The 14,923-nt window shown below is 39.1% G+C and overlaps 1 protein-coding gene and 1 long non-coding RNA gene across 3 annotated transcripts in view; one reads left to right on the forward strand and one right to left on the reverse strand.

The window, feature by feature from the left end:
* grin2aa (glutamate receptor, ionotropic, N-methyl D-aspartate 2A, a) overlaps positions 1-14,923 on the reverse strand; it is a 197,798-nt gene that overhangs the window by 110,331 nt on the left and 72,544 nt on the right. The window lies entirely within an intron of this gene.
* On the forward strand, positions 983-14,633 carry LOC110015500 (uncharacterized). 2 transcript variants are annotated; one of them, XR_013657729.1, is made up of 7 exons: positions 983-1,093; positions 1,298-1,344; positions 4,170-4,233; positions 5,759-5,886; positions 12,495-12,612; positions 12,726-12,771; positions 12,864-14,633. It is a non-coding gene; the product is annotated as an uncharacterized LOC110015500 (long non-coding RNA). The 2 variants fall into 2 exon arrangements; XR_013657730.1 differs by lacking the exon at positions 12,495-12,612 and having other exon boundaries at positions 12,726-14,633.

Below are 14,923 nucleotides of genomic sequence, written 5' to 3' on the forward strand. Positions count from 1 at the left end.
AAATCCCGTTTTTTTTTGGAGGAGGAAAATATGTATGACATTGCCAACAAGTTTAATGATGGTCTTTCTCAGCGATATTTTTGTAAAGCTGAATGATTCAAATCTTTAGCTTGAAGGCAGAGACACACTTCCCTCACCTGGCAGACAAGAACAGCGCATTCACTCATAAACTGGAGATGTGGAGCAGGTGACTTGATCAAGGAAACACTGATTTCTTTGAGAATCTGAGTGAACTTGGTGAAAAAAAATCCATGTCTCAAAGAGCGCATGTCTTCCCTGCGAGGATTTTTTCTAAAAGATTTCACAGACAACAGTGCTCAATAGATCTATTAACGCAGCAGCACCAGCTGAGCGTGACTTGAGAGTTGCGGTAACAAACCTGCAACCCCGTTTTGAAAAGATGTGTAGCACAAATATGGCACACTGCAGCCATTAACACAACATTTTGTTTCTTTTTGCACATAGCTTCAATGTTATTGATCTAAGAAAGTGATTGATTTTTTTTTATTTAAGTTTTTTTCTAGTTTCTAGCATTAGGAATGTTGAGGATTTTGATATGGTACTAAAGTTGAACATATTTGGCCTATTTTGTCAGTGTTTTTTCGCGGTGGGGGAATGAACGTTTTTCCTCCTCCAAAGGAGGGAACGAGAGATAAAGTTTCAGAACCATGGTATAGTATGTCTTTCAATTATTTTTCTGATTACTTTATGTCCCTGAAACCGTAGTTCCCAACCTTTTTTGGGCAATGTACTGGTTGAATGTCAGACAATATTTTTACAGACAGCTTAAACGCAGAAGTTGCTGTGTAATTTTTTTGAGCTTCCTGTTTCCAGAACATCTAAATCTCAACTAAATGCTTGTAAACAGAATATAGTTTAAAAAAAAAACTTGTCTTTAAGGGTGCCCAAGGCGTACGTTCTTGTTTTTTTTGTTGGAATTTTGGAATTGTTTTCAAACAGATAACGCTAAAACAAACATTACCCTGACAACGCTAGTAACATAAAAAAAAGAACATTAGCTCGGAAAAAGCTGCTGTCGGTATTTATTGATTTTTTTTGTCTCTTTACCAGCTTCCTTGAATTCTGCTGTGAGGTAAAGACTGCAAGCCAAAAAAAGAGACTTCCATGCTAAAAATGTTTTCAGTGGTTCTTTTCAAGCTAAATTATGCTTGTTTGTGATTATCCAGCTTATGGTAAATGTGAAAAATATAACATGACCTCAACCACAAAGTAAATGTATCATTCATTCATTCATCATTCATTCATTCATCTTATAAACCCGTTTTGTCCCTTTCAGGGTCACGGGGCTGCTTCGTGGGCAAAGGCAGCGGACATCCTAGACAGGTTGCCAGTCTGTCGCAGGGCCACAATCACACACCCATGCACAATCACATTCACGTCTATGGACAATTTTGAGTAACCAATTAACCTATGTAGCATGTTTTTGGACGGTGGGAGGATTTATCATTGTTATATATTTTTTATGGATTTATTATTTTAATGAAGGCATTTAAAATGTCAAAATCAAATCAGATGTAAACCTTTTACGCCCTAAAATCTAAAAATAAACCAGGATTAGGGTTGCATCAAAGATGAAGTTTCCCCCAGTTAAGATTTGGATATGACACGTCTCTCCTCTCCAAAACCCCTCCCACCTTCTCTGTTCTCTCTCCTTAATCCTGCATCATCTCATCCTGTCCATCTTTAACCTTCCTCTCATCATTTCACTTAGTCTCCTGGAATAGTTTGCTCCTTCCTTTTTCACACTCCTGTTTTGCTCATGCGTCCATTTTCTTCGTCTTTTGTGGCATTTATGGCTACATTTAAAACAATGTTTTGGGTCCCAAAGGGATTTAGAAAAACACATTTTTAAAAATGTCTTTGAAAAGATGCAAACACCAAAGATGTTTGTTTCTCTGCAACACGGCTCTGGTTTTTCTTCCAAATTGGGTTTGCCAAATTCTGAAAAACTGAGAAAAAAAACTCATTAAAGCAGATGATGATACAGTGAAAAAGCCACGCTACATATGTTTAACCTACAAGCATCCACCTTGTTTTAAATCAATTCTGCTTATTTTGCATAACTATGTTGTAAAACTCTTGTTTTCATAATTTAAAAGCAGCTGTTTAAATTTGCTTTAAATTAAACACCAGTGTTAGCTCAAACAAACAAGGAAATATAGCCCATTTACAGCTATTTTTTTATCAGTGTTGTCAGATTGTGTTTACGATATAGACTCACTTGCTACTATATTAGACACAGCTGCCCAACTGCTCCTTAATGCAAATTTCTAATCAGCTAATCACATGGCAGCAACTTCGGCATGCAGACATGGTAAAGACGATCTGCTGCAGTTCAAACCGACCATCAGAATGGGGAAGAAAAGAGGTTTAAGTGACTTTGGTTGTTGTCAGAGTGTTTCAAAAACGCCTGATCTACTGGGATTTTCAACAACATGAAAGCATGGATCCATCATGCCTTGTATCAACGGTTCAGGCTGCTGGTGGTGGTGTAATGGTGGAGGGGATATTTTCTTGGCACACGTTGGGTCCCTTAGTACTAATTGAGCATGGTTACAACACCACAGCCTACATGAGTATTGTTGCTGACCATGTTCATCCCTTAATGACCACAGTGCACCCATCGTCTGACGGCTACTTCCAGCAGGATGACGCCATGTCATAAAGCTGGAATCATCTCAGACTAGTTTCTTGAACATGAAAATGAGTTCTCTGGACTCACATGGGCTCCACAGTCACCAGATCTCCAACCAACAAGCACTTTAGGAATTTGGTGGAATGGGAAATTGGCATCATGCATGTGCAGCTGACAAAATCAGCGGCAATCATGCTGTCGTGTCAATATGACGAATGTTTTCACTACCTTGTTGAATCTATGCCACCGAGGATCTGAAGGCAAAAGGAGGTCCAACCCTGTGCTAGCAAGGTGTATCTAACAAATTTTCCGTTGAGTATACACTCATTTTGGATTTTTAAAGTGTGATAAGTCACAAGGGCCCACGCAAAGCAGAGTGTTTAATCACACCTACCCTAAACTTTTAGGGTCAGCATCTCTTAAGCCATTATAACAGTGAATAAAGAATTATAAAGACAAGACGTCTCAGTAGAGCCCCTCTGAAGGTGCGCTCTGCTCGTCATCAACCAGGTAACAAATGTAACAAAAATGCATGTTGCTGTCTTTTGTGGAGTAAGATTGGAAATAGATATTAGTTACAAAAGTGTGTTTTGGGGGTCACGATTGAAGTTTGAACCTGAAACGTCGATGTCATGTATCCAGTATCTGCAAAACCTGTTTTTTTTTTGTTGTCGTTCTTGTTGACAACTTAAAATGTTGCCGGTTTTCTCACCTGAATCTTTTAGAAGAAAGTAATGGCTCCACATCATTTTACAAATCCCTCCCTTTGTCTTTTTATCTTCTATTCCAGCTAAGAAAATGCTGCTGACCGTGCAGCAATCGATCTATTTATTCATATAGAATAGTTAGTAGCAGTGCAACAAATTTGGAAAAAAGTAGGACTGCAATGTGAACTGCATAAAGACCTCCAGATCAGGGAGTGATTATGGCAGTTCTTCCACATGAATGTCTGTTTTCTTTCTCCCTTCCTGCCACAGCCAAAAACTTTGCTTTTTCCTATAAAGAAATCTGACAACTGAACTTGTTTAGGTGCTGCTTCAGGGACACAACTTTCTGTACTGAAAGTCAGTTTTTTTTTTTTTCTGAAGCACTGCAGTATTACTGATACAGCTGCATAGGCAGAAGCCAAAGTTCTGCCCTTCAATCTGGGATGGAATGAGCCATTATTTCCATCTGAAAGTCTTTCTCTGCAGTGAGAGTTTTCTTTTTTTTTTGTGGAATGCATTCAAGACAGTTGCCAGTTATAGTTCATGACAGTGAAATGAGAAAAAGGTTGTATCAGCATTGCTTGAACAACATGGATGGCCATGTCTGGGCAAAAAAAGGAACAACATATCACAAACACCTCGGTCGGAAAACTGTCAGGTGCTCTGGGGTCGGCCGATGATTGCAGCTTGTTTTACAGGACCTGTACATCCTGCAACAACTGGATTTTTTAGGAACTGTGCCAAAAAAAAGCCAAAGTGTTGCAATAAATAAAATGTGTTGTTTTTTTTGTTTTTTTTATCTAAAGGAAGACAGCCAGAAAAATCTTTGGAAACTGAATGAAGAAGCACAGACAAATATGACCATAACAGGTAATTAGGATGAATGTGGTAATTATGAGTAAATGCCACATTGTTTGTGATTCGCAGAGAGAAATGTTCCATCAGTAGCCTCAAAAAAGGTCCTGCAGATTTCAATTGGTAATAGAATAAGTCTAAAATTAACTAAAGATTATGAAAACGATACCAAACACTATCTACTATACTATAGTATTCGATTACTCTGGTATTCACAATTAGTTCCAAACAATTCAAGTACATGTACTTGCGAAGTCCAAGAAAGCTGATTTGCGATCTTTATGAATCTAGTAGACTTTAGTAAAATACACTTCAGACAATGTTATTATTGCTCTAAAATGCAGATTTTAAATACATAAACTAAACAAATCAAATGCGGTACTGTCACCAGAAATAAAAAAAATCTTCAAAGTAAAGTGTTTGTGATGCTTCTCCTTCGCAAAGTATAATTGATTTACCGGTACTTCATTATTTACTTTTGATAGATTTAAAATTTTAAACCGCATTGATTTGGATGAAAGAAAAGAGAGTGAATTTCAGTTTACCTAAATAGGTTCTGGAAAATTTTGTTTGAAAAATATTTTTAAAAATAGACTACATAGAGAAGAATAAAAAAAGAGAATAAAAAATATAGTGAATATAAATTTAAGAATATTATAAAATCTTGTGATTAATTTCCTCTAAAGAAGAAATGTGTCATTTTGTAAAACATGTCTGTTGGAAACACTTGTCATTGTACATTAAAGGACTAAATGTTTTCTACTTGTTACCATTCTATGTAGGTGTCGCTGTGTCATTTACTATCTTCTTGGCATCTTCATACTAGAAATGTAGTCAGCAAAACTTTAAGGATAGAAAAACTGTTGGGAACATTTGCAGGATTTGTTTTTAAATGATAGAAAGCAAAATTGACTTTTGTTTGTTGTATACTGCTGAAGTTAACCAGGAAGTTGACTAAAACTTGAGTTTGACATTGTTTAAAGTGATAAAAACCATTTCATTCTTTTTAAATCTTTATATTTTTGATCTGTTTGTTGATTATAAACTCCTGTTTTAATTAAAATTAGTGATTAAATACACAGTATTTCAATTTTCTTTTTTCCAGTAAAAAAAAAACATATAGCAGCAGTTCAGACATATTTAGATTAAATAGTTAGAAACGTGGATCGATTTGTGACCCAAATAATACTTAGTAATGATCCACACATCCACAGTTATTGCACGTTTAAAATCTAAAGTTGATGCTATGATTTATGCATGACATGTGCAAACCCGGAAGCATTTCATATTTACACTTAGCTTTATTTACTCTAATGTATATGAATGTGGTTACAGTTATTGTTGGTTTTGGATGTATCTGGGAGAAAACTGGTACTTTCTTCATTCAAACATCTTTTTTATTGATATTTTTTTATGTGTAGCTAAGCTAAAAACACAACTATGACTGATCGGCTAGATGGACAAATCTTATTTCATGCTTGTTACCCACACACACATGCTCATGCCTAAATGTGAAGACACACTGTCATCTTTTCATCAGCTGCAACGGCTAATTTGGCTTAGGAAGCCTGAAGGAAGAGGAGCGGGGGAGAGAAGGAGGGAGGGGATGAAGAAGAGTCGGAAAGAGGGAGGCCTTCATTATGAAAAGTGTGGATGTTGGAGATAAAGGTTAGTGTTATTGAATCTTGATGCCCCTCTACATCACACCTCTGTGGAGGAAACGGATGGAGATGAAATGGATAAGGAGGGACAAGGATGGAATTGGTAGAGGCGGATGAGATAGGGAAGGAAGGAGGAGATAAACATGGTGTTTGTGTCTTAGGTGTGAGCGTGTCGTGTTTGTGTTTTTTTTTGCTTCAGAACTGAGGACAACAAGCCTGCACGCACTTAATCTCAGTTGGCCCCAATAAGCCCAGTTACTCAAAAACTCCCTGCTTTTCATTTTCCCATCATGTCCTCTTTTTTTCCCCACGCAATTATACTTTTTTTTTTACATTAAACATAAATCTTCTTTTCTTGAGCTCCAGGTCTTTCTCCTGCTATTCTAAGTCTCATTCGTCAGTAGAAAAAGAATCCTTTATAAAAACACTTATCTCCCATATGCAGCAAATGGAGTTTGGGACACAGACCCTTTATGCGTCTGACATTTTTTTTCTCTGCTCTCTTCTCTGACAAACACTTTTCTTTTTAAGGTTTCTAAAAGTGTATCCCCTCATTTTGTCTGCTGGCCTCCGTTCTTTTTCCCCCCTTGTGTATCCATATTTAAAGCCGAAGAATCCATCTATTATCAAACAGAATTCTATGTTTTCTTTATGTTTTACTTTGAAAATCAGCCCCACTTCTGACTTTAACCTAAATAAACAAAGAATGTAATGTTAAGATTTTATTTTGAAGGTTTGGAGTTGTATTTTTAGCACAGTATTTACCACAAAGTCAAGGCCTTTGCCGTATTTTCTACACTGTTAGGCACACTGTCAATGAACAGCCATCCAGTCAGAGATAATTCTGTCAGTCAGACTGCATTAATGGCGTTCAAAGAAATTCTAGGACTTGTTCATAATATGTTACACGTTAGCCGCTTTGGCATATTCACAGTATCTCTAATACCTTGTTTGTAACATATAAAAAATACTATTACAGCTAAAACAAACAATACTGTGACCATGCTAACTCCCAACCTTGTTAGTATGCTGTTAAAAAACACAGACTAACAACACTACACATTTGCTCTGTTTGAAGTGTTAGCCATCTTAGCCACATTAGCGTATTTACAATACCTCGCGTAACACCCAAACTTGTATGCAACAAGTAACAAAATCAGACTGATACAGCTAAAACAAACATTACTGATACTATAGCTAATTCCCAACATTGTTAGTAACACGTAAAAAAAACACATTCCAACACCGCTACACATTAGCCAAGTTAGTCACAATACCCTTAACGCCCAACCTTGTTAGCAACTTGTACAAAAACAGACTGATACTGCCAAAACAATTGTTGTGATTCTGCTAACTTCCAACCTTGTTGTAACACGTAAATAAAACACCGCTTCACATCAGCCGTGTTAGCATATTCACAATACCTCTAACTCTCTACTCTTTGTGTGCAAAATGTAAAAAGTCCATTATACATCTAATGGACGGTTTTGCTCACCGTGGTGTCATTTGCTGCGGTTACATGCGCAAAATATCTTGATCGGATCAATGGTCGGATTAAAATCCAACCGTGTACATGGGATCAGAAAAACCTTTTCCGATTAGAACGAGCATTCACATGGTCACACTTTTGGTCGGAATAAATCATTTGGGCATGCGCAGTAGTGTTGAAAATACCGGAAGAGGACCACTGCAAACAAAATGAGCTGCCACATACATTTATGCAGCACCTCGGTAATATACGAGACGATCTTCTAAACATAATTTTATTACTGTTATGAATATTATGATGCGCCTGTTCACTCATCATTTTATTTTTAATACTTGTGGTTAGTGTTTTTTTGTGGAAAAACGGAGCTGGAAGAAGCCAGGGTTATGAGATGCGCTAACAACATTTAGCCTTTGATGAACATAAAATCCATGTGGGAAATGCTGCAATCTGCATCTTGGCTGCATGTAAACATGTGGGAATAACATCAGCCTTTATTTGTTGGGACATGACTAGAAACAAAAATCCACGTTGATTGTTTGAACGGTTTCTAAGGACTGAGCAACATTTCTGCTTTGAAAAGCTCACACACACCGCTCCAAAGCCGCTGTGTGTGCTGAAAGTCCGAGCTCTGCTCGGACACACGGTTCTCCTGAGTCCGGCAGCCGCGGGACGGGTCGCAGTCCGAATTCTCCCACACATAACAAAACTACAAAACGCACATGTAACAAAGCATCCTCCCTTCCCCTCAAACACAGAGTTATAAATCTGACTGCTCTGCTCAGAGACACAGTTCCACCGGTCCACCAGCACCCGAGCCCGCACCGCGCAGGTTACGGACGTCACGGGGTTCACTTTTCCTAGGTGTGTGCAAATTTTGGGGACTTTTCGCGGGGGTCAAATTTTTGCTGAGACACACGGAAAGAAAAAAGAAATGTGACAAAGAAAAACCATTGCAGAAATATTATAGAAGTGTTTAGAGTTAGGGTTTTGTGTCTCTGAGTGTATTTTTTTGCTATACACTGATGCAAACACTTTTTTTCAAAATGGCGGCTTTTCTGTTGGTTCTGTCTTATGCACCAGTAAGTTTCAAAGAAATCGGCCAAGACAAACGTTTGCATTTCCCTAGCAACAAAGGTTTTTTACCAGCCACGCCCACATTCCTTATAAGTTGATATCCCATGTTAGATCATTTTGTTCAGCTCTCACCAACATTTTCACAGTATTCCTTAAAAAAATCTGTGAATAACAGGAAACCGCCTCTTTTGCCAGATCGCCACACGCACGCCGTTCGAAATGCACAACTAATAGAAATATTTATTCCACAGTAGCTTCCTGATGATGCTCAAGAAGTTAGGAGACGATCACTGAAAATATTCATTCCTTTGTATGTGCCTGTCACTTGTGTATTGGTTTCATTAGGGGATTTTAACATGTTTTCTCAGAAGCCCCATTTTTCTGAGGGTTTTGCCCGGTAGGATGTCATCGCTTGGGGCGGGGGGTGTTATTCACTATGCCCAAAATAGAAGTTCACCTAGTACTGGGTGCGTTTGAATTTTGGTGAATTTTCAAGTATGTGGAGAGGGTCAAATTCTTACCTGAAGAAAATATATTAGCTGAGTCAGCAGAATTTTTTGCGACAAATTTTTGTTTTCCATGCCCACAACTCACCACAGGTATGCCCTTCAAAATGTACAACTTCTGTTTTCAAGATTTTTTCCTACAATACTTCCTCAGTCATGCTCGAGAAGTTAAACAGATGAATAAAAAGGACGAGTTTATGTTTTTAGCTGGTAATAAAGGTTTTTTTCTATTTTCATTCAAGACAGCGCCCTCTTCCTGAGGTCAAAGGTCAACAAAACTCCTGTAGTGGTTGTAGACTTAAGCTAGCAGAATTTGTTTCAAATTTTGTTAAGATCACTCGAACAAACTTTTTTTTTTTTTTCCCATTTTTTTGGACAATTTGAAAATCTGCAAATTTCAGTAGATTGTGTGGCAATCTGATAATAATTTCAAAACTTCCTTTGGATATTACATACATGTGTGTTTGGGTTTTGTACTTCGAAACATTATTTTTTCGGCTGCATGAGCGATTATAGGCGCATTCTTTTTTTTTTAACACTGTGATGTCATCATCTTGGGGGGGTTGTGCGGTTACAAGGTGTGTGCAAAATTTGGCAAGTTTTCGTGTAGGGTCAAATTTAGGTGAAGAAAACAATAATTAAGGGTCATAATTAATCCATATATTAATCCATATATAAGGCACACTGTCATTTTTTGAAAAAAATGAAGACTTTTAAGCACACCTTTTTGTGTGGAAAATATGGTAATTTAAAAGCAACCTAAAGAAAATTTACTGTGGCCTTCTGGTTTTAATAAATAATACACTGATGCAAACAAAAGTGTTTTAAAACTCTTTAAGGCTCTTATGTTAAAATAAAATCCAGAAAAACATCTTTAAACCAGAAAGTAAAACGCAGTTTTCACACATCCGACTTTGTCAACCAAAATGACAAACCCATCGCCACGGTGGCAGGAAAAGAGCCGTTTTTGCAGCAAAAGCATCAACCGTGAGCCACCATGGATGGAACTTGTGCTCTCATTGGTTTGCTGAGTGTTATCAAGCTGCGTGCAGCAACACAGAGGTTTTAATTGGGCAGCAATCACTTTTTGTTGGAACCCCTGGGGCGCTGCTCCCAAACTCTGATTGAAATAACATTCTCCATTTTTGACTTTGCTTTGTTCCACTGTGGAGCAACAGTGTTGCTTTAAAAGTAAAAGTTCAATTAATAGGCAGATCCCAAGAGATTTATTAAGGAAAATCGAACACCTTCTGCTTTGGGAAACTAAGGAGAGTCAGACTTTAAGCTCGGCACCGATTGACAAGTGTAAACCCTGAATATTTACCACCAGGGTTTCCTCCCTGTCTGACACCACTGGCTTTAATTTTAAGTTTAAAAGCTAGCTTTAAAGATGGCGACTGAAAGGAAAACAAGTTATCTTCTTTAAAAAGTCACGACACTGGAGTGTTTTAAGAAAATATTTGTAAGTAGGTTGGGATGTGCACCATGGGGCAGATGACAAAGCCTGGAGACTGTTGGTTTTAAAAGTCATTCTTCAAGCTTCTAACCTTTTCCTCCCAAGAAAAGAAAACTGAAATATTAGAAATGAGTGGAAAAAATATCAGCTTGTCTATCAGCTGCTCCATTGTTAGCTTTAGGCAGCTTCTCACCTGAACCATGTTAAGCGTATTCAGACTGGACACATTTGTTTTACTAAAAGTGAACCAGAGTTTGTTTTGCCTGATGATCCGTAAATAAATTTTATTCTGAATACACCCAAGCAGACCCTGGTCAGGGACCAGGAACCGTTCCCCGACCCATCTTTCGAGGCGGCCTCAATAAGTTTCCAAACGGACTGAGCTTCAGTTCTCTCTGAGATACAATCCATCCTCAGAGCTGAACAACTGAACCACAACGGCCACCGGCTACGGTGGTCATGTGATCTAAACACAGTCAGAATATAGCAATAGGACTTCCATAATTTCTCCCTTTGAGGCTTGTATAACCACTTTGAGGGACATCAAGAAAGTGAAACTTTGAGGGACATCAAGAAAGTGAAACCTACGATTGTTGTGTGTATAGTAAGGGTATCGTGAAGTATTTGTAAGGATGATGTACGTTACATGCACTTTGGACGAATGGGTGTTGCTGGCGTGAGGGGAATAGTCATTAGTAAGTTCTGAAAAATCTGAATATCTGAAATATTTGGTGTAGTTTGTGCCTGGTGAAAAATGATTACTTATTTATCTATTTATACACATTCACAGACAGATCAAAACCCATTGATCGGCGAATCACTAAAATCATAGAATTTTCATGTAAAATATATCAAATAAATAAAACATCATTTCATCATTTCAAATTTTCACAAACCTTTGATTTGTTTCATATACAAATGAAAGAGAGGCAATAAGTAATTACGTACATAAGTAATTCGAGTCCCTGGTTGGTCAAAGTTCAGCATGGGGTTACCGAGTGGTCTAAAACTCTACTATTTTATGTGGGTCACCTGCACATGCACATACAGGTATGCCCATTTTTTTCTAACTTGCATTCAACCCTTATGAGCAGTAGTGACTAAGACTTCAAGTGTCATCAATTGTGCAATAAATTTGCAGTCTTTACTGATATGACATGTTTTTACATTTTCAATAAATTGTAATTTATGTTGCTTATTTGTAAAAATTGCAATAAAAAAGGCAAAACAGTGGATGTTTCAGTTGTTTGGGCAAAAAGGTCCACTGACATAAAGTACAATTTCCTTTTGCTTTGCGATAAAATATTACTCATACTCCTTTGAGTGCCTACAACAGTTATATAAAGGAAATCCTTGTCTCTGCTGTCTTACAGGCAAACACTCATTTGGGCAAAAAGCTTTTACCTGGTTGTTACTGTCAATCCAGGCCAAAACTAGGTTAGTGCTCTCAGTAAAGCACAACTAGATGAGTGCTTAACTCCAGGGAATGTTTCTGTAGTTTAGGATCATCAAAGGACCAAAGCTTTTTATGTGTTGAAATGTCAAGAGAGACTGATGTCGAAGTTGTGCCCGATTGAAGGTAAGAATGCTAATAGAATACAGAGACCTGGACAACCTTTTAACTTTTGGAGATGTGACAAGACCTAAATAATACACAGTCTTTGCTCTAGCGTAAATCTTCGACCGTTTACGGGATCAGCGTGAATCAGCTGATTCAGACGCATAGAAAAGCAGCTTTTCATATAGGCTTTGCTGACCTAAAGTGTTGCATAAAGCCTCTTTACTCTACTCTCTTTACGTCACTTGCACTCAAGAATTACGGTACACAAGACAATGTCAAACACTGGTGCTAAAGCTCCGGTGTTAAAGGGTGTTACGGCCCTAGGCCGTGTGGGTGTGCCCCCCCCACACCCCCATACATTGTAGAAAAAAGTTTGTGTAGATGTTTAGAAGCTGAACTAGCTTGTTTATCCCACTGTTGATACCAATGTAACAAATCCTTAACTGATTCCTATTGTTTCATCAAGACGGTGAACTAAACTGAGAGGAAAAACTTTCTAACTCCAGTTTTTATGATTTTGCTCATCCAGGATGGACTGCCTCATTTACAGCAACCGCAGCAGGACACAGGTCTAACAGGAACCGTACGCCTTGTTCCAACATTCTAATGCAGTTGAAAAGAATTTCTGACGAAAAAAGGCAGCAAAGGTTAAAAAATATGGAATCGCCTCGCAGATCATAATCAGTCATGAACCTAGTGCAGCATGCTCTTTTAGAAATTACAGTGTCTTCTTCTTTTCCTTTCTGCTTTTTCCCTTTAGGAGCTGCCACAGCAAATCAGCTTGAACCCTGGCCTCGACTGATCCGGTGTGGATGTCATGGATCTGATTAACATATTTGGTTTGCCAAAGATTTTACATCGAATTCCCATCCTGACTCAACCCTCTGTATTTATCCAGGATCGGGACCGGCACACCAAACTCTGTCTTGGGCCCCCTGGTGGCTACATTTCAAGAGACACTAAAGTGGAGTGTCTTAAAACTGCTGGCTGTAGATGATTTAAAAAAAAAAAAAAGGATAAAAGACAATAAAAGTTTCAAAAACCAGTTCAAGTACTGACTGCTGGTTTAGGACGGTGCAGGGCTGATCTATGCAAATCCTTATTAAAGCTAAAGTCTGAAAACAGTGTGGAAAATGTCCACTGCAGTAGATCTCTGGCAGCATATGTTATGCATGGATTGCGTTGTCTTATTCATATCTGCTCTGATTCTGTTATCTCTTCACCAGCTTTCTGCAAAAACTAGCTCCACCACAGCTCTTTTCTGAAGCTCATTCTCATTTAACAAATTTATTTTTACATATCTTTGCCTGCACATGACCAGAGGCAGATGGTCAGTGACATTGTTTAAACATAAAAAAAAGAAAGTCATCATTAGTGTGCTATTTTCTGTATTTACATCATGAGATGAGTGTGGTCAGATTTCATTATCATGGATCCTGTTCTGCTGAGCGCAGAGACAGATGCTGCCAACACGCGGTCAGCTCTGCAGCGCTAGCCTCCGCTTTCTGGCATGGACATATGTGGGTTGCCGGGGGCTGCGGCTGTCACAGGCTATAGCTTTTTGTGCAGCGGACTGATGTGAGTGGACGGGCTTGATGTGATTGGTTTGTAAGAACGGGGTGAGGTTTGCGCATGCATGTGGCATCTGCGTGCGGATGGGGGGGGGGGGGGGGGTAAGGAGGGGAAGGAAGGAAGGCGGCTGCTGCCTCAACATCTGCAGACACACAGAGGAACTCCGTGTACCGAGCTCTCACACCTATGACCGTGTGAGAGGACATGTGGATGCACTACTGCAGACTGAAAGCAGAGAAGAAAAGACAGATGACAGAAGGCATAACAGTGATGTGACTACGAAGCTGAAGTGAGCAGACGCAGGAGAAGAAAACGCATGAGAATGAGGAAAAGAAGGGAAAGGAAAGGAGATGGGATGGAGGAGGGGTTGGATGAGAGGTTAGCTGGATAAGTGGGGCAGTGCTGCAGCGTGACACATCAGCATTCTGAGCACAGCGGCAGAGAGCAGCGCAACAAACGCAGTTGCACCCATAATCCTTCCCCCCCTCTTCCTCTTCATTCAGCTGAAAAAAAAAGAAAACAAGTTATCTCACGCCACCAAAAAATGTCACAGGCGGAGAAGATCCTGATTAAAAAAAAGAGGGAACCTCTGGGTCACGTCATCTGAGTCCACAGACGCGCAGATCCAGCTCGATGCGATGACAGATCAGTTTGAAACAGAGCACACACAGTGGTGCCGCAGATCCAGGGTGTTCCCTCAAGCAGCCTCTCAGACCACACTGAGAGGACAGTTGGTGCAACGCCACCTCTATTATCTGTGAGATTATCTGTGAGATAATAGAGGTGGCTAAGTACAAATGAGTTATGTGTCCTGATGATCTTGCTATTATTCCATTGTATGATTTCCACCCATAAGTCCAAAGTCACCATTTTTGTTGGTGAGCAGGGCCAACCTCCCGCTGGGTTTTCAGAAATAAGCCATCATCATCATCTGGAGTTGATTACCTGGGTTAGGTGTGTCACATGTAGGATACTGGCACCTCAAGACCTGTGGTGTCCACCATGCCGGGTGGCTTTTCCACTCTAAAAATGCATCCAGGTCAGCTCAGTTGGCTGCAATATTTCCGAAGCATGCAGGACAAACCAAGTCCCATCATGGTACAGATCCTCTAAGTGTCAAAAAAAAAATCACAAAAAACACACACACAAAACACACAATTTAAAGTTCTCCGTTATCAGAGATTCAATCTGGAGTTGATTCCAAAACCTGGAAATCTTTTTAAAACCTGAGGGTAAAATACAATGTTTGAAAGCCTTTTCCGGTGTTCAGATCAGGGTCAGCTTTGGGAGAATATTAGCAGTACTGTACGCTACATAAGGCAATGCCAACAAAAGATGCTCTTTGGGATCGGAAATGACATCACTATGACTGAAGAGTGAGAAATG

Source organism: Oryzias latipes, chromosome 8 (assembly GCF_053564925.1).
Source record: "Oryzias latipes strain Hd-rR chromosome 8, Olatipes_Hd-rR_3.1".
Lineage (NCBI taxonomy): Eukaryota > Metazoa > Chordata > Actinopteri > Beloniformes > Adrianichthyidae > Oryzias > Oryzias latipes.